This window comes from Lepisma saccharinum, chromosome 1 (genome assembly GCF_977018435.1).
Source record: "Lepisma saccharinum chromosome 1, izLepSacc3.1, whole genome shotgun sequence".
NCBI classification, from domain to species: Eukaryota; Metazoa; Arthropoda; class Insecta; order Zygentoma; family Lepismatidae; genus Lepisma; species Lepisma saccharinum.
The window spans coordinates 211,470,129-211,495,411 of record NC_139229.1 but is presented as its reverse complement, the minus strand read 5'-3'; positions in this window follow the sequence as shown (position 1 = coordinate 211,495,411).

Sequence of the window (25,283 nt, the reverse complement as noted above, 5' to 3'; positions counted from 1 at the left end):
GTTATTGAAGAACGTAAATGAATGTCTCGATTATTGTGTAGAGCTTACGAGTTTTTATCTATAATATATACTTGGTTGTTTCAGGTATTTTTCTCAAAAACTGTTTATAAATTATAGATAAAATGTATGTAAATCCAGGATCAATAATTATATATATATATATATATATATATATATATATATATATATATATACACTTATAATTATCAGTTCGTCGGATCGTTTCAAGGAGAGAAAAGGTCAATGAAAGTAATGCCTTCCTCTGGATATTTCATATATTAATTGCATGCCTCTCTCTCTCTCTCTCTCACGGAAACATTAAATGCAAACTGATATATTTTCGCTTCTGGCCGTAGAAGACGCTCCAAACTCTGATCAAATCTTGGTCCAGCTACGTTTCCACGGTTTGAACCCTGGACCATCAACGTAACACACTTTCAAAAACCTTTACATCGAGAGACTCACATTTCCGCTTTTCAACGTTACAAAAGCAACTCCCTAAAACATTTTTTTTTAAAAAATAAAAAAATCACCAGGTGAATTCTAGAACGTTTGTTATCAATGATGAAAAATACATTTTTAAAATCTTTTTGGTTGTATTCCTCTGTCCGTCCGTCAAACTAATAGATGAAGAAACATGAAACAATAACTGGCCGACAAAAGTGCATTACCCAGCTGGAATTAACAGTAGACAACAGGAGATTTATAGATATGCAAATAAAACACCTACTATCAATCCGCTATGAGAAAGAAATTGACGCAAACAAAGAATGTGATTTCTGATACCATATTTCCTATTTCTTAATTCTGGCATTATTCTGTATATAAATATATTGGTTGTAGGTATATATTTCATAAAAGAACATCCCACAACCACCATAGGACTTCAGTTGAACTATAGGGCTTGTAGGTACACACATGCAGGCTGTTCATAAAGTCCTCGTAGCATTACAAAGAACATACCTCGGAAATTACATGTAATAGTACAATGCTGTTCATTGCAAAATGAGCTACAACTCTCCACGTTTATATGCCATACACCTCAATGTGCGCCCCTCTAGTTGCTCTCCGAATATCAAGGCGGTAAATCACTTCTGACCATTCACGCCCCAGCATATCACCAGTAACAGTTAGGATACTCTCCGTTATTCTTCGAAGAGTAGCAACATCTGGAACAGGGGTGCGGTAAACACAATCTTTGACATACCCCCAGAAGAAGAAATCCAAGGGTGTGATATCAGGAGAGCGCGGTGGCCAGGGAATAGGTCCATTACGGCCTATCCACCTGCCAGGGAAATGCATATCCAAGACCTCGAACATCCTTAGACCAATGAGGGGGCATATAAACGTGGAGAGTTGTAGCTCATTTTGCAATCAACAGCATTGTTCTATTCCATGTAGTTTCCGAGCTATGTCTTTTGTAATGGTACCGGGACTTTATGAACACACTGTATATACAAGGGTCGTTCAAGGTTGACCGGGACTTTTATTTCTAGACAGGAAATATACATACATAGAAGCACCAAACTATGTCAGTTTTTCAAAGTATTCCCCCTGAACAACCAGACACCGTTGCCGTCGTTGTGGAAGTTCCTTGATGCAAAAAAGTAGGTTGGTGTCGTAACCACTGCAGGACAGCGTTCTTGAGTTCCTCATCTGTCTGGAAGTGCGTCTCCCCCAAATGCTCTTTAAGTGCCCCAAACAAGTGGAAATCACTGAGGCATAAATCTGGACTGTAAGGATTGTGTGGTAAAACCTCCCAGTGCACGCTGGCCAGTGTTGTTTGAGTCAAATGGACCGTGTGGGGCCTGGCATTGTCATGGAGAAGAATGACGTGTTTCGACAACATTCCAGGTCTTTTCTTCCGAACAGCCCCACGTACAGCACCGTGAAGCAGTGTTGAGTAATACTTGGCATTAATTGTGGCACCCTTCTCCACAAAATCCACATGGATAACACCTTTCATGTTCCAGAAGACTGTTCCCAAAATCTTACCGGCAGACGGCAGCGCTTTGCTTTTCTTGGGTGGAGGGGAACTTTTATGACACCATTCGTACACTCTTGCCCGTGACAGTGTTTGTTCACCATACTGTGCTTGCAGTCTATGCCAAATTTGAGCAGGTTTCACCTTCTCCTTCACGAGAAATGTCATTATACACCGCTGTTCCACAGCAACAGATACACTACTTGCCGCCATCTTTGTTTACACTACTGCGCATGCGCCAAATGTGTCGCAAAGGATCATGGTTACTCGCAAGGAATCATGGTCTGTCCTGCCCTAGTAATACAGCACTACATTGATTCATTAATATTTTACGCATGAAAGTCCTGGTCAACCTTGAACGACCCTTGTGTAACTCCTGCTTAACAGCCCAACATGATTTCTCACAAATCACGCGTAGTTGCCTATCTTCACCTCGTTCGTGATGTGAATGCAGAGTAGATCTTCTTGTTAGTCTCTACTAAGTGTCTATTTGTTTGGAAGAACATAAAATGACCAAATTTATGTTTAAATACGTAATAAATACAGGTTATTGTTCAGCAACGAGAACCAGAAAGAGAGGAGAAGATAACAACGGTTAGAAGTTACTAATTCACAACAACAACAATAAAACATAAAAAAGCGAGTTTTTTATGTGTTTTTTCGGGGTGGGATGCAGAACAGCGTAGGCGTCATCCGCCTTTTAAAAAGTATCAAACTCTAAGAGGTAGAAAACTAATAAGGATTGAGAAAATGACTCACACGATCCAGAAGTGTTAACTCCTATCAAGGCTGTGTAGCAGGGGCGCCGACTTGTCAAAATTATTGGGGGGGGGGCTCTGATCACTGAAATAAATAAATGAATGACTGACTCACTCTCTCCCTTTTTTAAGTTTTGATCTCAGTGTTCGGAATCACGTAAAAGCCCATGAATTCCTCAAAAATATCAAAATTTTTATTCACAGTTCTAATACAGAATATTAATACTGTCCACGAATGGATATTTCACAAGTTTCGTCAACCATAATAGCAAAATATTCCCCACTTTTAATATCTGCTACCACGGAGCGCAAAACAGATCTCCCTAATATATCAGTGATCTCGTTCTGAATGTCATGTTAGAGCCATTTGTAGCCCAACCACTACCCTAGTTCATGCACATCGTCTTTTGAAACTCTTTTTAGTAAAAATTTTAACAATACTCATAATTACATTCTTAGTATATGGTAATGAGTCATGTGTTTTGCTGTCTCTGGTCATAGCCCACCCAAAGTTGATGGTTTAGCGGTCTCAGCCCCCCAAATTGATGGTCTAGAACAATTCAAATGTGTATTTAAAGTTAAGTTCATGTGACACAATTCTGAGTAAACTTTACAAGAGAAGCAAAATAATACATTAGATCTTCTAAAGCAAAATTATTTGGGGGCTCTGCCCCCACATCGTTAACATTGGGGGGGGGGGGGGGGGGCTCGAGCCCCCCAAGCCCCATGGAGTCGGCGCCTATGCTGTGTAGTGAGTAGGCGTAAAGCCAAACGCACTTGCTTTGTTTTTTGCTAACTTATGTCGTTGGTTGCTAAACTGATGTCCAAATGAAAATTGTGAGTTCACTTCCATATTCTCGGGATTGTAATATCATCTAGATCGGCAGTGTATCAAAAAATGACCTTGAACCCGAAACTGATTAGTTAATGTCAAGCATGCAATTATGGTAATGGAAGAAATAATACAGTAATTTAGTTCCATTGTGCTTTATAAATATTTCCAGCTAGAAAAGAAAAGAACAGTGGGTTGACGTTTCCACGTAAAGTCAGAGGGCAAGAGGAAACATCGCGTGACTGCAGCGCCTCGCGGTGGACAGTTCTGCTATCATCTGGGTCACGCCGTGCTCGGGAAGATCAATGGGTAGGGAGATACTCGGGCGAGATAGAGAGCGAAGGTGAAGCAAGAAGCTAAACAAATGTCCCTCAACTCCTGGAGAAACGAGGTTACTCGCCTGCAAGGTCATCCCTGGTCATCGTCTGAAGAGATGTTGCCCTCTGTGAAGCGCAGATGATGTCACCGTTGCCGTAAGAACACTGGCACATATGCTGTGTCAACAGACAACTTAATTTAAGAAGATGGCTGGTCGTCTCCAAAAATTGTACGAACCCCGTTCTGATAGGAGAGCAATTGCTTATTGAAAAAAATTCTATATTACCTTTAAATGTTCTGATTAATCTCTGATTATCTTTGGAAAGCAAATCATAATTGTAGATTGATTTATTGATTTTGTTCATTTTACTTTGCTTTTATGCCACTTTTTGCTAATCGCCACTGGCGTACGCAAAGGTGGCTGTAGGGGCTACAGCCCACTTCCGAAATTTTTAAAAATGAACATTTTCAAACAAAGCAAAACTCTGGAATAACGGTGGTAAATGCAAACTTAAATTAGCCCCCGATTGCGATTGTTAAAAGTGGAAAGTTTTTAATATACGAAATATCTTATTGTGTATACCGCCTCTCTAGAAAGCAGCTATACGCTAGTCCTCTTTTCAGTTCCAGCCCCTCCTGAAACAAATCTCCTGTGTACGCCAGTGCTAATCTCAAAGATGAGGATGAGTGATGGTATGATGAAATTGATGAAGGTATACTCACAAAGAACTCCCATGTCCAGTCCGGGATTCGAACCCTCGACCCCTTGCCGCGATAGCGCGCTGTGCTAACCACTCTGCCACGGAGGACGGCTCATAATTGTAGACAATGCATTGTTACATACAATTGTGTTGTACATATTATGATTATTATAGAAAGAGTCGCGATGGTGTGACTGCCACGTGTAAGACCCGGATTTAATTCCCGTGGTGGATGGTCTCAGAGTGAATTTGTCAGACAGTGTCCCTGCATCCAGCCTCTAATATGGATGATTATCTGGAGACAACTCAGCTGTGTAAAGGCAGCACCATGTTGCTAATCACATCACCTCCAACTAGAGGTCAAGATGATAGAGAATGTGTGGAGCCCTATCATGGTGCGGTGCAATGTACAGTGGAGAACTTTTCTGATTATATTAAGAATACAGAAACCATTGAATACAATACATGGTTATCTTCAACTGTTTTCAATACTTATATCACAATTCTAAGTATATACTCATGTGTACTTATAATTATGATAGAAAAGAAGCATTACTTTAAGAAAATAGACGACCATTTCCCAAAATTACATCATTCTGTTATGCTAGGAAAGGAAAATCGCCATAACAATCTCCAATTCAAATTCGCGTTGCCTAAGTTTTGCGGAAAAACACGTTCTGCAAGATCTTTTCCCCTCCCTCCCACCTCCCACTACAATTTCGCGCAAAGGAAATTCACGCCACCTGGCGGAATTTTACGAAACTGTACTGGCTTCTACTCCGGTCGTTTCGCAACAGTGGGACTTTGGAGAAAATCTTGTTTCTGAACACATGTGCGCGGAACACTTTTTAAGTAGCTATCTACCAAATCATGTTTAGCAGAACAATGTTTAGAATCTACTTTCGCAACAGAGTCGTTACACATACTTCTGAAGACATAGCATTGTTCTTTGAAAAAGTGCATGTGCAAATATGATTCTTACTTAGATCTACGTTTTATGCACAGCGGCTAATCGGGCCTGGCCCTACAGTTCGTCCATGACTCAATGAAAAATAGAAAAATGGGGCAAATATCACAGTTTATGTAAAAACAAACATATATTGTAATCGGATAGTACGTAATGTACAGCTGCACGCAATAAGAATTGGAAATCTTCATCCTGAAATACTACTATGAATGATGTTATGTGTTTTGCCTAACTTTACTGCGATAGAAAGTTCACTCATCGCCGTAGAGTTAGGCAACACACATAACGTCAGAGAAACTAGTATTTTAGGATCTAGGTTTCCCATTTTTTACTGCGGGTGACTGTACTTCAAAAAGTGTAAAAAAATCGTAACATGAAATTCATGAATATAGTTTCTAATAGTGTAATTCGTCGAAATTTGACATTTTTATCGGGCTACATGCAAAGGAAAAAATATGTAGTCGCATAATTGCGTAATCGCATAACGCCTTCCGGGGCCTCCCCGTTGACGCAGTGGTAGCGTCGTCGCCTTGTGATCAAGGGGTCCCGGGTTCGAGACCCGGTGGAAACACATAGTGGTTCGGATCCCACTTTAAACTGTAGGTCCAGTCCCGATTAGCCTTACTCTGCATAAAGTTGACTTAAAACAACAAATCAATCAATCAATCAATCAAAAGCATATATATATAACACTTTCCCAATTGCGTAGTGGTAACATCCTCGCCTGTAATCAAGGTGTTCCGGATTCGATACGCTATGGAAGCACATTGCACAATGGTGTGCGTCCCACTTTAAACTTAGGTGCCGACGCACCCAAAAATTTTAACTTATTCATTCATTCATTCCCACTTTAAACTGTAGGTCCAGTCCGGATTAGGCTACCTGTGCGTAAAGTGGATTGAGAGAATTTGAATTTAACATTTTTGGGTGCGTCAGCACTTAGGCTATTCTGCACCCGTCACTTTATACGGGGTCCAGTCCCTTACCTAAACTAAAATTTAACTTATAACGTAACTGTAACGTTGGAAGACTAAAATATTCTGACTTAGGTTAAGAGAACTAAAATAAACATAAGGGTAATGTCGTGTTGAAACTAAAATATTAAAATATTCTGACTTCCGTTAAAAGCTGAGGCTGTAAACGGGCACTCAGCACACATAAGGACAAGAACAGGACAACACACAGAATTATGCTGGCCATGGGGCCAGTCGCCAGAGCCTCGTTCGTCTGCAAAATGCAGTCCAGGGTGTACTACGTGGAAGTTAGGTTGGCAATTGGGTAAACTACGTGGAAGTTCACCCTTACACCCCGTGGATTGAAAGAAACAATAACAACGTAAATGCATAAAATAAACGGTTTGGAAAAATAAATAACATAAAGAGAGTTGACTTATGATCCGACAATAACGATCGACGTCGGAAACACGAATTTACTCGCCAGCAAGGTGTTCCGAACCGTTTGTTTCCCCCCATTCCCGTCGCATTCAAAGGGCAACTTATTTTTTTGCAAGAAGATGTCGCCACTTGTCCGATCGGACAAACAGATAAAAATCGCATACTACTTGCCTCCCTGACACCGCGCAGTATTATTATTGACTCCGATCCTTCGCCCGAGGCCTTTTATGACGGAAGTGGGTTTACATGTGAACGACCCCGCAGGCGACGATCCCATCTCCTCCTGCCGTTCCCTGCGATGGCTATCGTTGTTGACCGACTCCAGCGTGTGGCCGGCACGCCCTCGCCCTGGGTGACGCAAACATTGGTTATGCTTGCAGGGAACTCTACGCCGGGATTTCCCTTTCAGATCATTTCTTAAAAGTGTTTTTTTTAAATTTGTGTCTACATTATTCAATTTCAATTTAACAAAACCGAAAAATCGGTGTATCCATTTAAAGAATAATTTGCGGTTCGCTCCACTTACCCTTTGCACTATCGTTGTACAGTCTCGTATATTTCTGGGTTGTAAAAATTCTATTAACCCTCAATTTGATCGTTACAACCCAGAAGTGTCCATGACTGAACAATAAGGTGGAAAAATATCAGGGTCGAATTTCCTGATTGCAATACTAGATCTAGTAACGAAATGAATTTCAAGCACAGAATTACCTCCAACATTTTATTAAACAAATATTCCAAAATATGATAAACTAGTGTTCTTTACAAACTAATGACGAAGTGTTGGTGATGGTTATTCTTTGTGCTTTTTGTAAAGAAAAAAATAGTACACTTCGACATATTTTATGAGATATGACTTGAAGTCAGAATTTGGTGCTCTCCTTCATACACTCTACAGTATATCTACCTATATCTGTGATATATATATATATATATATATATGTGTGTGTGTGTGTGTGTGTGTGTGTGTGTGTGTGTGTGTGTGTGTGTGTGTATATGCGGTTTGACTTTTTTATGGGTGATTATTTTTGAACATACCACAAATTTTGAGTACTTCTTATGATGAACACAACAACAGAACAACTTGGAGAGTACCACAATCTTTCCTTTCAGACAAATGCCACACACACACACACACACACACATACACACACACACATATATATATATATATGTATATACATGCATTAGTACTCGTTCTTCATTATGGGTGTATGGGGTGATATTTCGGAAAGCACCCAATTGGATAAAATATTAAAATGCTGACCAAGGAAAACTTTTATAGTATAAAAATATACATAAAAACGTAACGTTCCCACCCTCTAACAGGATCTTCTTCAGACGAAACTTCACAACATTTTTTTTAAATGCCTTGGTCAGCATTTCAATGTTTTATTAACATGGAAAGAAGGTTTAACAGTGTTACACTTTGGACTGCATTTTGCAGACTAAAGAGGCTCTGGCGTCCAGACTGACAGCCAGTATAATTCTTTATGGGGCTTGTGCTGTGTGTTGACCGTGTGTGTGTGTATGTATGTGTGCGTGCGTGCGTGAATGTCCCTTCATCGATACATTTCAACTCATCACCGTTCATCCTCATATTCCCAATTAGCGAAAAGTGGCAGATGCGAGGAAGTGAAACAAATCAATTCATTCATTGTTCTTCACCTTCCCCCCTAACAAGTGTTGCGGCATGGCCACTACGTGTAATTACAGAGCCACGTTTCAAATTAGTTGCATTTCATGAAGTCCTACAAGCAATTGGGTAGCATAGCGGTTGCAGAAACTCAGAATCCAAATAAATCAAGAATCTCGGAGAGCTACCAAAAGCCGAGAAGTCATAAGACGTCCTAACAAAACCGCCAGTCATATCTCCGTTCCCGCCATCAGGAGCTTCCACTTCCTACCCCGAATAGCACTTCCATTCGGTTGAAGACTGGGGAGATAAATCATTGCTTTTTGTCCGAGTGGAGAACGAGCAGCTTACCTTTAACGCACTCGCATCCTCGATTTCGCAAAACGGCTCATAACCTCTCGTCTCATATATCTAAAACGTTTTTTTCCCTTTTGCTGCATTTCTCCTGGTTTTTCAACTGTCCCTGGAGCTTCAATGCCCCCTTCCCCAACCACACGCTCACCGAAGCCAACAAGTGTTTTGCCGTCATCTGATGTATAGGATCAAGGAATGATTTCAAGAAAACCACGACAACCACAAATGAGGGAACCTCGTTTTAAGGAGATCCTAGACTAGAAGCATGTTCGCCTGCGACATTTTCCCGAAAAGCTTCAAATTTGATCTATCTGCTCCGTGTGACATTTTACAACAGGGTGTCTACCAAAATTCTTGACATTTTATTGTTTTTCTTAACCTTTATTTATCCGACCCTTACTTAGGTAAAGTTGGTATTTAGCAATTAAGAAAATAAATATTTATTTAATAAAAAAACTATCGAAAGGGTAGTTAACATAAAAACTGAAGATGCATTTAAGAGAATTAGACTTGCTTTATCTATCAATGCATCCTAGATTGCATTTGGCAGACTACCGAGACTCTGGCGTTTGAAACAGTACAATGTTATGTGGTGCTCGTGTTGTCCCTATTTGTTTGTGATTGTCCCTTCATCCATCTTATCTTACCACCATCCATCCTCATCGTGGCGATTAGCCAAAGGGGAAGAAAAGTGATGTAGAATAAACTAAATCAATCATTCAGTCATTATGACAGCAAAAATTCTTGACGAGAATAATAATTCCTCGACTCTTTATTGACTTCTTGACTTACTTATTGATTTCTTTAATTTTTCTTGACATTCATGACTGTTTTTACTGGTAGACACCCTGTACAGTGGGATCTATGAATATTACCGTGCAAATTATCCTTGACTATTTTCATTAATTTTTCTCCTATATCCTGTGTTTTCAAGCAATGGATTTGTATGTATGCTGGCGCAGAAGTTGTTAATAGCTTGTTTTGAGTTTTCTTTTAATTCTTGAAGCTCTTATTGGGTAGAATAAAGTGCATGAATATGGTGATGGACAATTTGCACGGTAATACTCAGGGATCCCACTATACAACGTTATGGTTGTGAACACATTATTCTATTGTGGCTAAGATTGTAGGGTGTCTTGAAAAACCTTGGTATGTGTGTCACTTTTTTTTGGCGGGGGGGGGGGGAGGGTTTAAACTTGGTTCTTTTCAGTCCACTATATGCACAAGACCGAACCTACTTTTTAGATAAAGGGTGGCTTGAACCCCAGAAATGCGCATGACAGAGGGAATCGAACCAGGTACTCTGGAGTAAGTTTATTATAATACGATAAATATCTGCAAAATGTATGTGATGTTACCTTTCCTCGGCCTAGGACACTGTACATAGAAATTCGATTGGACGTCCTTTCCGCTTCGACCTCGGTAAACAGTGAAAAAAATGCTTTTGTTCTCTTTGTTGGCATTATCCGCTTGGCGACACATCTGCCATCTCTCTGTTAAATCCAGCGACTAAATACCCGTCCAGATTGATTTCCCCACCCCCAACCGCTACAGCGGAGTGCAATGCACCTTGCGGTGGATGCAAACAAAACGTATATACAGGGAAGAGCTGTGACGTCACGCTAGCGATGGGAACACTGGTTTCATATAAAGCGAGCACCGTTGAGACAGTTGTGTGTGCCTTTCACAATGACCTGATAAAGCTATTTTCTGATTACTTATATCGTGCACTCACACTACAAAACATTGCGATTGCTTTTTCTTTTTACAAAACCCTACATTTGCTTGCATTTTTGATTCGATTGATTTGGTGTTTAAAGTTAACTTTATGCACAGTGAGGCTAATCGGGACTTGACCTACAGTTAAAGTGAGATCCCAACCACTATGTGCATCCACCGGGTATCGAATCCGGGACTCCTTGATTAAGAGGCGACGACGCTACCACTGCGCCATCTGGGAGGCTGCTTGCATTTTTGAATATTTTTCCATGATCTCATTGTGTGCCCCAGAACAACTTTATAATATTTGAACTTATTTGAAAATCAAGTATAGCTTTCTAAAAAAAATATTTTTTGTTTCTAAGTCCACTATGTACAGAAAGACTAACCGGCATTGACCCCACAGTTTAAAATATGACCCGAACCACTGTGTGTGCCTCCACCGGGTATCGAAGCGACGACGTTACCACTATGCCAACGTAGAGAGCCTTTAAAAAGTTATATATTTGTCTATTTTAGAAAATATCTGATACGTATATTAGTGATAGGGCAGATTAATCAGTACTCTTTTGCTAAAATTCGATATAGGCATCGGTTTATTTGTAAAATTTGTAATATTAATATGGGTAGAGTTACACAAATAGCCTATACAGTATTGAAGCGCATACTTCTCTCATTGTATTATTATTTTTATGGCATTGCAATGGCTCTAAATGCTTACAAAAGAAAAGTTGGTAATGATCCATTCATATTTTTCATGCAACATTCCAAGTCCAACAATCGTTATAATATCAGTTATCGGTAGGGAGCGGAAGTTGATGACCTAAAAAATATAGGTACATGACCTATAGAATGTCCTAAAAAATGGGGAAAATTACGTAAAAAGTACACAAAATGACCATTAAATTTGTTAGTTTCAGGCTAAAAATTGAAATGAAAAGAAAAGTAAACAAAATGCAATCTTGCTAATTTAAAAAAATGCACCAAATGATACCACATACACATTCAATTAAAATATGCAACGAGGATTTAAAATGTAAACAACCGAATAATTTTAAACCAATTTAATGAAAAGTCATTTACCCTGAGACAACAAAGACTGTCACCAGTTCAGTATTTCATTTGCTCGTAAATTGCAATCCTGCGAGATATATATAGGCCCATGATCACCTTGTTGAAAAGAATCAGGAATATTACCAAAATGGAAGAAGTGACGAAATATGACGAGACAATACACCGAATATTGCGAAAATTGACGGGAAAATGCCGAAAATCTGGAAAAATGACACAAAAGATGAAAATTGGCAAAAAATGCAAAAGAAAAAAAACTTTAAAATTACCTTTTTTGGGTTCTAGACGAAGTGTAATATTGTGTATATTTAATGGGCATCGTGTCCGAGATGTCAGAAAAAAGATGACATTTCATCAACTTCCGCCCCCTAGTTATCGGTATCGGAACTTTATTGGTATAGGCATAAATTTTCTATCGGCGCAGTCTTACTATATACACACACGCTCACATACACAACAGAACCAAAACCATACACATAAAAGTTGTCGCGCCTTGTCGAACTTGGATTGTGTAAGTAAGTAGAACAATCGTGAACATGTCGGTGGATGGCGAATTACGTAGATCAACATTGAGTACTTATACTTGTACTTGAGTTGGTGTTTTAAGTCCACTTTATGCACAGTAAGGCTAATCGGGACTGGACCTACAGTTTAAAGTGGGATCCGAACCACTTGTGCCTCCACCGGGTATCGAACCCGGGACCCCTTGATTACAAGGCAATGACGCTACCACTGCGCCATGGGGGAGGCTGAGAGATCAACATTGACAACAGGCACTCATGAGTTTCGAAAACTTCGAACCGGAACTTGAGGTTGTGTCGCCCCTGTCAACACATGCCTTTTAAGCACTATACTATTCAGTATATGTTATAAAAATCTATGTTGTTAAGAATTAGTGTTGAATCTTTTCTCTAAAGATTGCTAGATTTCTTTCCATAAAAATGTTATTGTTAATGTTACAATAGGTAATGAATTGTTTAACTTAAATCAGAAAAAAATGCTGAAACTATGGAAATATAAAACAACTATGTAGTAACCATGGTAAATTGTAAACAAAATTATGATATAAAAGAGCTAGACTTTAGTAAGGCTACGGGACATTTTCCTGGTCGCCGAAAGGCTGATGGTTCAGAGGACGTTGGGTAATATCTTGCTTCAATCTTCGGATTGGCTGGTGTACTTGTGCTCCATTTGGCAGATATTCCACAAACCCAACTCTGAACAAGGCGTTCTCCTGCATCATCAAAAAGACCAGGGTTATAAACCTAGGTACAAATAATAGGTTTAGGCCTACAAGTTGTATAGGGTGAATGTCTGTTTGAAAGTATTTGTATATCATCGGAAGTTCAAATAAATCTCCGAGTAAAAGATCTCAATGATCTTTTATTTCAAACCTACATAGGTGATAATTAAAAATAAATCCTGCACCACAGACCACGCAAGGGCTTGGTCCTACTAACCCTTAGAAGCCTTTGAGAAGTCCGATAAAAGGGTTGTAACCAGACTAACATAAAGCCCTGAAGGCAGAAGGTGTGTGTCAAGGTCGTGGAGTGCTACGATAACACAAATACATGTTTTTTAAATGCTATTTTATGATCACATAGTCTAATTGGGACTGAACCTACAGTTCCATATACATAGTGGATCGTACCAGGGACCGTCATCAAGTTCTTCTAGTTTTTTTCTCGTACCCGCCGGCAAGTTTATGTCTTTCATCTCCCGTTCTTTTGACAACAGAGAGCAGAGTTCATCTCTCCCATCTTCACATCCTCGCTTCTCTCAAGGGCACAGTTTCGCAGCCCTTTCCCAGATAGATTGAGGAGGATCGGTGACAAAAAAGTATCCCCTCTCTCCACACGCGAGGCCCTTTCTTCTATTGATGCTGGTCATCTGGAGCCATCACCTTCCAAGTTTCAACCAACTCTTTTGTCCTTTATCGCAAGAAAGTTTTCGCTTCAGTGGAGAGAAAATACTCTATCATGTTCGACAAGTTTAAATATATGCTAGTTCCGTTCTACCATCAGCTTATTCACTAAGCTAACCTCTTATCGAGAAGTTTAGCTCTAAGGATCTCATAAGGCTCCATATGTTTGCATCTCTTTCTATCGGAGTAGTATTTATTAGTGTCTAATGGTAACCTCGGTGACCAAAAGTGTTCAGTGGTCGACTTACTATACCGCCACCGAAAACTGAGGTTTGGGGCATAGGGGTTTATTTCTGAGTGGCCTTTCATTAATCACAATCAGCATCGTTACAATTATCCCGAAGATGCAGAAAATGGACGGAAAATAAGAGAAATGCTTAGATACTAGTCTCCAACCCCTCGTTATAATTTATCATATGCTCTTTAATTCCTAATCGTGTTTATTTGTTACTTCACCTCCCTGCGATATGTAAGGTAACCCCAACAGTAATGGTTATGAGAAGAAAAGAGTAATAATATATGCCATATCCAAGATTCGAATCAGAACCTTTAATTTCGCAGCCTCCGATACCCACTCTGTTATCCAACAGACGATAGAAATATGAATCGTGACACATTCACGACTATAACTGAACACCACATTCAACACTGAAAGGGTGCAAGGGTCTGAGGACACCCAAATGTGAAGCTCAGTTCCACGGATTACAAATGAACTGCATTCTTGCATACTAATGAGGCTCTAGCATTTGAAATACAGACAGTATAATACTCTGTGGAACTTGTGTTGTGTTCTCTCCATATGAGTTTGTGATTGTCCTTCCATTGGTCTGAGTACCACGGGTTCGAATCCCGGAATGGCTGATCTAAGGTCGGAATTTTCCCGGTCTTGTATCCGCATAAATCGGCTCCGGGGCTGACTCAGCCTCAATTGGTGCCTGGGGGTAAAGGCGGGTAAAGGCGGCCGGAGCGTAATGCTGATCACAGCACCTCCAAAAATGGTAGATCGATAATGTGTAGGACCCTACCCCCACATCCCCTAAATGTGATTTCACGGCACGATGCTATATGCACGGAAAAGTTTACCTTACCTTACCTTCCATTGGTTTTATCTTATCAGCATTCATTCTCCTCATCTTCGCGATTAGCCAAAAGTGGCAGAAACGCGAAGTAAAATAAAGCAAATCAATTCAAACCAAGACTGATGACAGATATCCTGATAAGTATACACCCAGCCAAACAGAGAGGTAGTGTGTTGCATACTTTCAAGGATACTTCCATTAAAAAAAAAAAGCAATTGCTGGTTTTGTAATCTGTTCATCCCAATACACAGCGCGTATTTTGTGCGGAGGAAAGGTGCGGAAAGGAGTCGGGCCAGCAAGGGCAACAGCCTGGATGTAATGAAGACGAGTGGAACGAGAGTGTTCTAAGAACTTCCTGATTTCGTGGACCAGTTAACTTCAACCTCCACCTCACAGCGTCACAACGCCTCACGACCTCCCCCTCCCCATTACTGACCGAGCCGAACCCACCTCCAGAACTGATCGATCGCTTGTGGGGAAAAACATTGTTGCCATGTCTGGCGGGAAACAGGCGTTATCTTGGAATCGGAGAAAGTGGAAGAGGAGGGAGGTGATTGTAAATAAGCATCAAGGCGATTCTTATAGATTTATATTTATCTTGGTGCCGCTTCCGACTAGTAGTAAATTTTGTTTCCTTGGAACGCAATAAGAATACAACAACAATATCACATTTCCGTCCATTATTGGGCATCCCCGATGCCGCTGTAGTAGCGTCGTCGTCTTAAAATCAAGGGGTCCAGGGTTTTATACCCGTTGGAGGAACATAGTGGTTTGGATTCTAATTCAAACTGTAGGTCCAGTTCCGATTAGCCTTACTGTGCATAAATTGGACACAAAACACCAAATCAACCAACCAACCAACGGTCCGTCCGTTATTGACTAATTTAGATTGCTGCCAGAATATTTTGAGCAGTGATTCTATGACAAATACAAATTATGGCACATTGGGCAGTGATTCGAATTTCACTTTGATACGCACCCACTTATTGTATCATTTTAAGTGTTTAATACGTTAAATGTCTATGATGACATAATTTGTTTTGTTCAATTGGGTAGTCTGTTATGGTTATGGACTAACCTTAAAACATTTGATTGTGGGTTGTTAGGTGAGAGATATTATGAATGTTGCTGGATGATGGAAGTGATTTTGGAAATGTGAATGTGTTAATTTGTGTAGTCAAGAACAATTATGATCTTAATACAATTTTGTTTGTAATCAGGAGTTTAATTGCGAGTGCAAGTGTAATATATTAACATTAACTGACATCTAAATATATTTTTGGTTTGCAAGAGTTAGTAAGGTTTACGTAAACATACCCGTATCTGTTTTCTCACAACCTGAGGGCTTCATAGTAGGCTGATAAGTCTCATGCTCGCCGTCGAGGAATAAAAGTAAGTAGATCCATTGAGAATAAACCGGGGAACGTAACAGCTTAAAATTGTACATCCAGTCCCAATTAGCCTATCTGCGCATAAAGTGGTCTTAAAACAAAGTTTGATTTATTTACTATTTGTTCTAATTCTACCTATTACAGTTTGTGAGTTACAAGCCGAAACGCCTTACAGTCAGTGTTAACAATTTTTAATATTGTACATTTGGACTTTCAAGTTGAAAACACAGTGCATCATAAAATTTCCAATATTTTCATCTTTTATCTAGTACAGGGCATTCCAACGAACGCAGTGACACCTGTCATGTAAGGAGTAGTGAACGAAACACCCTCAAGAGAACGAAATAATACAGTGTAATCAAATGTAATTATGATTTGAAAGGGACTGGGTTATTACTGACAAAACATTTATTTTAGTAAGTTCATACCTTTTTAATGTGTCGTGTGTTTGTATCATGCAAGTCATATTTTCACTGTGATTTTAACTCAATTTTGGGCATTTTTCCTTAGGTATATATTTTATGTAAAAATTTGTCCCGTATAACTTAACGGGTGAAAGAAGGAGGCTTAGTGCTGACGTATCCATCAATTCTAAATCAGTCTAATTCAATTCAATTATTTCAAATCTAATGTTGCAAAATTATGTTAGTTCATTTCCTTGTCTTGTGTTTGTCAACTTTATGCTCAAATAGGCTAACTGCGAGTGGATCTGCAGTTTAAAGTGAGATACAAATAGCTATGTGCCAAACTAAGGAAAGAAAGGCGACAGCGTTAACCACTACGCTACCGGGGATGCTTTCTTTTGTTGGGTGAATAAAGAAGTGTCATCGTGATACGTGGAGGGAAATAAATATTCACTTCACGTCAGCATTATACATATTTATGTATACTTTCTTTATTACTTTAAATATTTTCATCGTTCTGATCTCTGGCCACCGTAAGAATGAAATCGGTATGAGCAAATACACCTGACGTGAGAAATTCAATTGGCTAATTCCGATGTCAGCTGATGCGCAGAAATATGTCGATTTTGAACCATCTTGCTAAAACCATTCCACAAATTTAAGTACCATAGTGAAATTGTGAAACTTTGTAGGAATTGTGTACTTATACCTACGGTCAATATTTCTACGTCTCACTCAACCAGCACAAATTACATGCCTTTGGTTACATTTACTTCTTTCTTATGATGGACGGAGAATATATATATTTTTTTTTATCTCGGCTAAAATCGATCTTCGCACTTTCTCTGTTGAAAAGTCACTGCTTGCGCCTATTCTTGCAGTGGTACTACGCTTAGTGCCACCAAAGATTCTGAGTTCAAATCCTGGCCTGAGCATTAGGGTATTCACCTATTTCATCCGATTCATAATCATCACGATCGTCGCGATTAGCCAAGAGAAGTATAACAGTAATATAAAGTTAGAAAAAAATACAAATAAATATCGCACTCTAATATATATACCAAGTCCGAATCAGTTTATGTATGCTTGAAGTTAACTTAACACAAGCTCTGCACTAAATGCTTTGAAGTCTTATCTTAACAAGGATGTACAGTCACCGGGAATAAAAATGGGACAACTATACCTGAAATACTGCCTTTTCTGCAATAATTATGTGTGTTGCCTAACTTTACGGCGATAGCAGAACTTTTTATTGAAAGTTGCTATTGAAGTATGCTCATCGCCGTAAAGTTAGGCAACACACATAACGCCTTGCAGTGAAGCGACTATTTCAGGATGTGGGTGTCCCATTTTTATTGCTGGTGACTGTACATTTTGTAATAACACTTTCCATTTTTCGTCGCGTGATGTCGCTCTCGTTACCCAAAAGCGATGAGCTCATCCTTAACCAGGATTTGATTTGTGAACCGTTGTACCCTTATACTGCTGAAGTATGCGCAATGCATATTTAGATTACACTGTCAAAATTTTCGAGTATGGCTGCTCTTGAACGTTTCTAGGTGCAGTAATCGATGAACTAACTGTAGAGGCATATTTATGTGGAATGGAATTCCCTCACCGCAATTCCTTCGTGATTCCCGTAAAATCTACTACACGGAACGCGAAACGTTTTGCACGACACCTTCTCTTCAACCTTCCGAGGGACCTGCTTTCATTTCCCCCTCTTTTTACGCAAACATGAACACGAAATACCATCATTTTCTTCCCCCTCTTGAAGTTTCAGCCGCCATACTTGTCGGTCGAACTATACTTATTATACATGTTATACAAGTAAATCGAATCATATTTCTGTACTAAACAGCATACTTACGAAACTTTGATCTGTGCATATCATTGGTTTGCTTCAACGCAATACGAGTACAGAAACGGGTGCTTCACTGATGGCGTAGTCGTGGCGTCTCCTTGTAATCAAGAGGTCTCGGGTTCGATACCCGATGGAAACACACAGCTCTTTGGATTCCACTTTAAACTCTAAATTCAGTCTCGATTAGCCTATCTGTACATAAATTGGACTTAAATAAAATTCAGAGTCACACATATTATTGTTTGAAACTACGTTTAATATCGCATGAAGTAATGGAGGACGTCGTCACCTTGCAATTAACTTGTTTGGGGATCGATACCTGGTGGAGATTAATAATAGTTCGAATCCCATTTTAAACTGTATATACCGTACCCTTTAGTCTTAGTGTGCATAAAGCAGACTTAACACCAACTCAATCAATCTCACAATTTAATCATGTATCCTTATTTGTTGTGTCCCTTCTCGTTGAATAGACTTTCAGCTTTAATAAAATAAGTGTCAGCCGAAATATGGAAAACAGTTTTGGAAGATGATAGTCTGTATCACGAAATACTTTCCTTTTCTTACAACATATTTCTGTCGTAGTGGTAACGTCGACACCTTCCCGGGTGGAGGCATATAGTGGTTTGGATCCCACTTTAAACTGTGTCCAGTCCATTCTTTATCTTTCTCTCTCTCTCTCTTTCGTTCTTTCCCTTTCTCTCTCTTCTCTCTCTCTCTTCCCTTCTCTTTCTCTTTCTCCCTTCCCTTCTCTTTCTCCATCTCTATCTCCCCATCTCTTTTCCATTCTTTATCCCTCTCTATCTTCCTTTCTCTATGTTCTCTCTCTTTCTCCATCTCTATCTCCATATCTCTTTTCCATTCATTCTCTCTCTCTTCCCTTCTTTCTCCTTCTCTCTCTCCCTCTTTTCCCTTATCTGTCTCTATCTCTATCTCCCTATTTCATTCCCCATGTTTCTCTCTCTATATCTTCCCTTCTCACTCTCCATCTCTATGTCCCTATCTCTTTTCCCTTCCTTCTCTAATTCTCTCTCTCTCATCCCTTCTTTCTCTCTTTCTCTTTCTCATCCCTTCTTTCTCTCTCTCTTCCCTTCTCTTTCTTACCTTCTCTTTCTTCCTCTCTATCTCCCTATCTCTTTTCCCTTCTTTCTGTCTCTCTTTTGCCTTCTTTCTCTTTATCTCTCTTTATCTCTCTTTGTCTCTCTTTCTTGTCTTCTCTTTCTCTCTCTCTTTCTTCTCTTCTCTATATCCCTCTCTTTTCCCTTCTTTCTCTCTCTCTCTCTTTCCTTCTCTTTCTCCCTCTCTATCTCCCTATTTCATTCCCTATCTCTCTCTCTCTCTTCCCTTCTCTTTCTCTTTCTCCATCTCTATCTCCCTATCTCATTTCCCTTCTTTCTCTCTCTCTTACCTTCTTTCTCTCTCTCTCTTTCCTTCTCTTTCTCCCTCTCTATCTCCCTATCTCATTCCCCATGTCTCTCTCTCTCCCTCTCTCTCTCTCTCTTTCTCTTCCCTTCTCTTTTTCCATCTCTATCTCCCTATCTCATTTCCCATCTTTCTCTCTCTCTCTTACCTTTCTCTCTCTCTCTCCCCTTCTTTCTCATTCTCTCTCTCTTCCCTTCTCTTTGTCCCTTTTCCCTTCTTTCTCTCTCTCTCTGTTCCCTTCTTTCTCTCTCTCTCTCTCTGTTCCCTTCTTTCTCTCTCTCTCTCCCTCTTCTGCCCATAAAAGTGGAATTAAAAACAAATGTTTGTACCAATAGAAACCGTTGGCTATTCTATTGCTCTCTTTAAACAAATACAGGCAAAACGTGAATAGATTTAGGAAAATGCAGCGTGTCTTGCGAATTCCTGTTCTTCTTTCGGCAGTAACGGTCCACACTCTCCGGTCACAGCACGCAACCAGCGACAGGGTGGAACTTCTAGATGTTCCCGGATGATAAAGCGGGAGGAAAGCAAACGGCGGGGAGAGGCAGGAAACGCAGGTTCCGAGGCGTCCTCCCCTTTATCAATTTATCATCGCTTATCCCGCCATCTGGTGTAACTAACTGGTATTAACACGCGTTAAACCCGCTTGAAAGCCTTGGATTTTATCTCATTTGGGCATCTGGTGAGGGAGGGAGAAATAGGTCGACATCCATCCAACGGAGAAGATTCTTCATGACAGTGCCTGAGATGATCTTTGCTGTGCTTTAAGATCGCCATTACCGTGCCTGGCTTTGTAATAAACGGGTGTCATTTTTGATCATCTTTGCCCATATCCAAGTTATTTTAGGTTCTTTCTTCCAAAAAATAATGCTAATCTGGAAATTAGATCTCCGTAATTAACTTACTATAGAGTAAGATAAATCTGTTGGCTTGCCGTCAAAAGAACAGACAACGGTACGGGGCTGTGCCAGCGAAAACCAACCACGTCAGCTAACCGGCCACCACTGTTGCCAATCTCTCTGTTGATAATTGCCTGTGGATGTTTTTTCTCCTACTGGTAAGCCAGAGCTTTCTTGCTTGCTTCTGCGGTGAAGCAATCGCCTACATGGCTTTGCATTGAGTGGCGGGAAGCTGATAGAGTAATTCCTAATACCGTATTATGATACAATCATTACACCTAGAAACACCCAACACCACGCTAACCCAAAGGGTAATGTTCATCAAAGGTAATAATATTACATATATGATGCACTTTAGTTTGCATTTCCCAATACAGAAGTAGAAATATTAGCCTGAAATACAGGGTATTCATAAAGTCCCGGTACCATTACAAAATGTAATGTACATTGTAATACTACCGGGACTTTATGAACACCCTGTGTCCAGTCTATTCTTTCTCTTTCTCTCTCTCTTCCTTTCTTGCCCTTTCTCTCTCTTCTCTCACTCTCTCTCTTCCTTTCTTGCCCTTTCTCTCTCTTCTCTCACTCTCTCTCTTCACTTCTCTTTCTCCCTCTCTATATCCCTATCTCTTTTCCCTTCTTTCTTTCTATTTCTTTCTCTCTTTTTCTCTCTTTCTCCCTCTCTATCTCCCTATCTCTTTTCCCTTCTGTCTCTCTCTTCATTCCCTTCTCTTTCTCTATCTCTATCTCCCTATCTAATTCCCCATGTTCCTCTCTCTCTCTCTCTTTTCCCTTCTTAATCTCTATCTCACTATCTGTTTTCCCTTCTTTTCTCTCTTTCTTCCTCTCTATCTCCCTATCTCTTTTCCCCTTTTTCTTTCTCTCTCTTGCCTTCTTTCTCTCTCTCTTCGCTTATTCTCTTTCTCTCTCTCTCTCTTCCCTTCTCTTTCTTCCTCTCTTCTCTCTATTTCTTTCCTTTATCTCTCTTTCTCTCTCTCTTCCCTTCTTTCTCTCTCTCTCCTTCTATTTCTCCATCTCTCTCCTCCTATTTCTCCATTTCTATCTCCCTATTTCCCTCTTCATCTCTCTCTCTGTATTTTATCTTTCTTCCTCTCTATATCCCTATCTTTTTTCCTTCTTTCTCTCTCTTTTCCCTTCTTTCTCATGCTCTCTCAATTTCCTTCTTTCTCATTCTCTCTCTCTCCCCTTTTCTTTGTCCCTTTTCGTCTCTTCCCTTCTTTCTCTTTCTCTTTCTCTTTCTCCCCTCTATCTCCCTATCTCTTTCCCTTCTTTCTCTCTCTCTTTCCTTCTATTTCTCTATCTCCCTATCTCATTCCCCTTGTATCTCTCTCTCTTTCTCTCTCTCTCTTCCCTTCTCTTTCTCCATCTCTATCTCCCTATCTCTTTTCCTTTCTTTCTCTCTCTCTCTTCCCTTCTCTTTCTCCATCTCCACCTCCCTATCTCTTTTCCCTTCTTTCTCTCTCTCTCTCTCTCTCTCTTCTCTTCTTCATCATCTTCTCATCGTCTTCTGATTCACAAATTATGCAATAGATTCAACATTCATGGCTAATTTCTCACCCTTCTCACTGATTACCTTAGCGATCGCCAACAACGTGTCGTTCTTCCTGGAACTGTTTCTAACTTTCTTCCTGTCCTCTCTGGAGTTCCACAAGTAGTGTTCTAGGACCTCTCTTGTTCTTATTATTCGTCGATGACCTTGCCGACCATCTCACAGCTCCCTCTAGCAATTACCTTCTTTTCGCAGATGACTGTAAAATTTTCAGGGAAATCTCCACTACTCATCTTCTTCAGAATGACATAGCAAAGCAACATTTACTTCCTGGTGCCTGACATGGGACCTTACATTACATCCTGACAACTGTACTACTCTCACTATCTCTCTCAAGAAGAATCTGTTAAAGTCATCTTACTCCATCGCTGGCAATAACATCAAAGCAGTATCCTCTCACAAAGACCTAGGCATTGTTTTCGACCAAAAGCTCACATTTGAGGAACATATTTTATGCACCACAAAAAAGGCCATGCGTCTCTTAGGTTTACTCTACCGTTTCACTGAAATTAGTGACATCTCAGCCCTCACTTTGTACTTCAAATCATTCATCTCCCCAATAATAGAATACTGCTCTCCCGTCTGGTCCATGGCATGTCCCACTCACCTCTCCAGAATCGATTCAGTCTTTAACTTCTTCCTAGCTATAGTCCGTCACAGGGTTCCCTCATTACGCAATTTTTCATCTCCGCATCTCTTGTCCTTTCTTAACTTACAAACTACTTATCAGCAACGTTTACAGAATGATTTCAGTTACTTATACAAAATTGTGAATGGCAAAATCCGCTGCAACACACTCCTTGAGGAATTCCACTTTAGAGTACCTATGCGCACAACTCTCAATACAAGGTTATTTTATACAAAAAAACCTAGACTGGAAATTCAAAAAAGATCTCTCTTTTATAGACTTGCCACACAATACAATGATCTCCCCTCAAATATTGATATATTTTCCTCCTAGTTTGCCTTTCGGTCTTCTATCAGAAGAAATACTTGTAATTAATATCACATGGTGCCATCTCTTACTTATTTTTTGTTCATTTGCTATTCACTTTTATGTTGTTTTGTTACTCTTAATTATTTCTTATTTATTTTTATTTATTTATTTTATTATATTTTTTATCTTTATGCTTATTATAAATATTGCTCTCATTGTTGACAATTTCAGTGTAAAATGGCCACCTGTGCTGTATCTGAAATTTTCTCAAATAAATAAATAAATAAATAAATAAATAAATCTCTCATCGTATCTGTGCACTCTACCAAATCAATATTGTAGAAAATAAATCTCGTGTAATGTGCTGGTCGTGGTTGTTGATCAACCCCATTGGATAGACCATGGGGGATTTTGGGGACTTTTAAATGTGCTGAATAGGGAGATCTAAAGTAACGCTGGACCAATTTCCAGCTTTAACTACTTTTCACAAGGTTTGTTGATTTTTTACCTAAATTGCTGAGATACAATCTTGGTTGTTGCCGTATTTGATACTTCCTATTTCTGAGAGTGAATGTGTATTTTGAGGTCCAATATACGAATATATAATACACGTGATGGCCTTTACGGTTTATATAATTTTTATTATTTATTATCATTCCATGTGTGTCAACTGTCAATATCTCAGGAACTACAAGCGCTTTTAAAACAAAATTTGGTGGGCTGATACACTAAAAAAACGCAAGAGATATAAAATCGACCAGCCTGTCCGTTTGACCGTAAGAGAAAACAATCGATATCTCGTGTCGATATCTCGGAAACTTGGAAATGTAAAAATACAATATTTTCTACAAATCAAATCCTGGTAAATACTAGCTTAACGCGACATAAATACTGTACATACTTTTTTTTAATTGACGGGTCAAATAATTGAAAGTTGATAATCGACATATTTCTTAATGCTCCTATGCCTCCGAACACATAAAAATACGCGAATTTGTGGTTGAAAGAACTGTGCATTTTCTACATGATGCGATATTCATCTTCTCTCTTGATCCGTCAATCTGTCCGTTCCAGTTCAGTTGAAACCGATAGATGCTTACCGATTTCTCAGTAACTAGGGAAGATAGAAACATGAAATTGGGTTGACAGAAATATCAACTCAATACTGGATTAACATTACATAAAGGATCTGAAGGAAATGAAGGTACAAGCATGTAATTTGATGTACTGAAATACATATATAAACATTAATTCTACAAGATTTTCCCAATTGATCATTTGTCGGTTGATGTCAACAATCAAACGATTCCATAACTGCCGATACAAAGACAATTTCGTGTGCAGAATCACTTGTTGATATAGTGAGATGTTTATTATCTCGACCAATCTGTTCTTCTGTCAATGGCTGTCAAAAGTTGACAAAACAATCGGCATTATAGTTCCTATCAGTAACCAATAAAAGTATAAACATACTTTGTAGATAAACTGCCAATAAGATGACAATTTGAATAAAACATTAGTTATATCAATTTCACTATTTAGGAAACAGAAATGTTGAAAGAATATACCACTGCATAATGAGTTCGGATCTAAATGCTAATAGGCCTCCCCCATGGCACAGTGATCAAGGGGTCCCGAGTTCGATACCCGGTGGAGGCTCATGGTGGTTCGGATCCCACTTTAAACTATAGGTCCAGTCCCGATTAGTATTACTGTGCATAAAGTGGACTCAAAACACCAAATCAATCAATCAACCAAATCCTAATGAATTGAAGACTAAAATTGGTAAACGCTGTACGTGCCACAATAAATCAAACACCGTTTTCCACGTTAAACTGTGAAATGTGCCATGCTTTATAATGTGGTAAACGTGAAATGTGGCTGGTAGCCCTCTAAGTAGTTCAAAGAGCATGTAAAGAGGTCACTAGTGTGCACGTTCTTACGGGCTGATCTGGGTAAGGATGCGATATCCCAAGACTTTCGCTTTTAGCACTTACAACGTTTACCGCTTTTAGTCCTCAATTATAAGTTATTCTCACTAACAATTCGTTAAAAATCT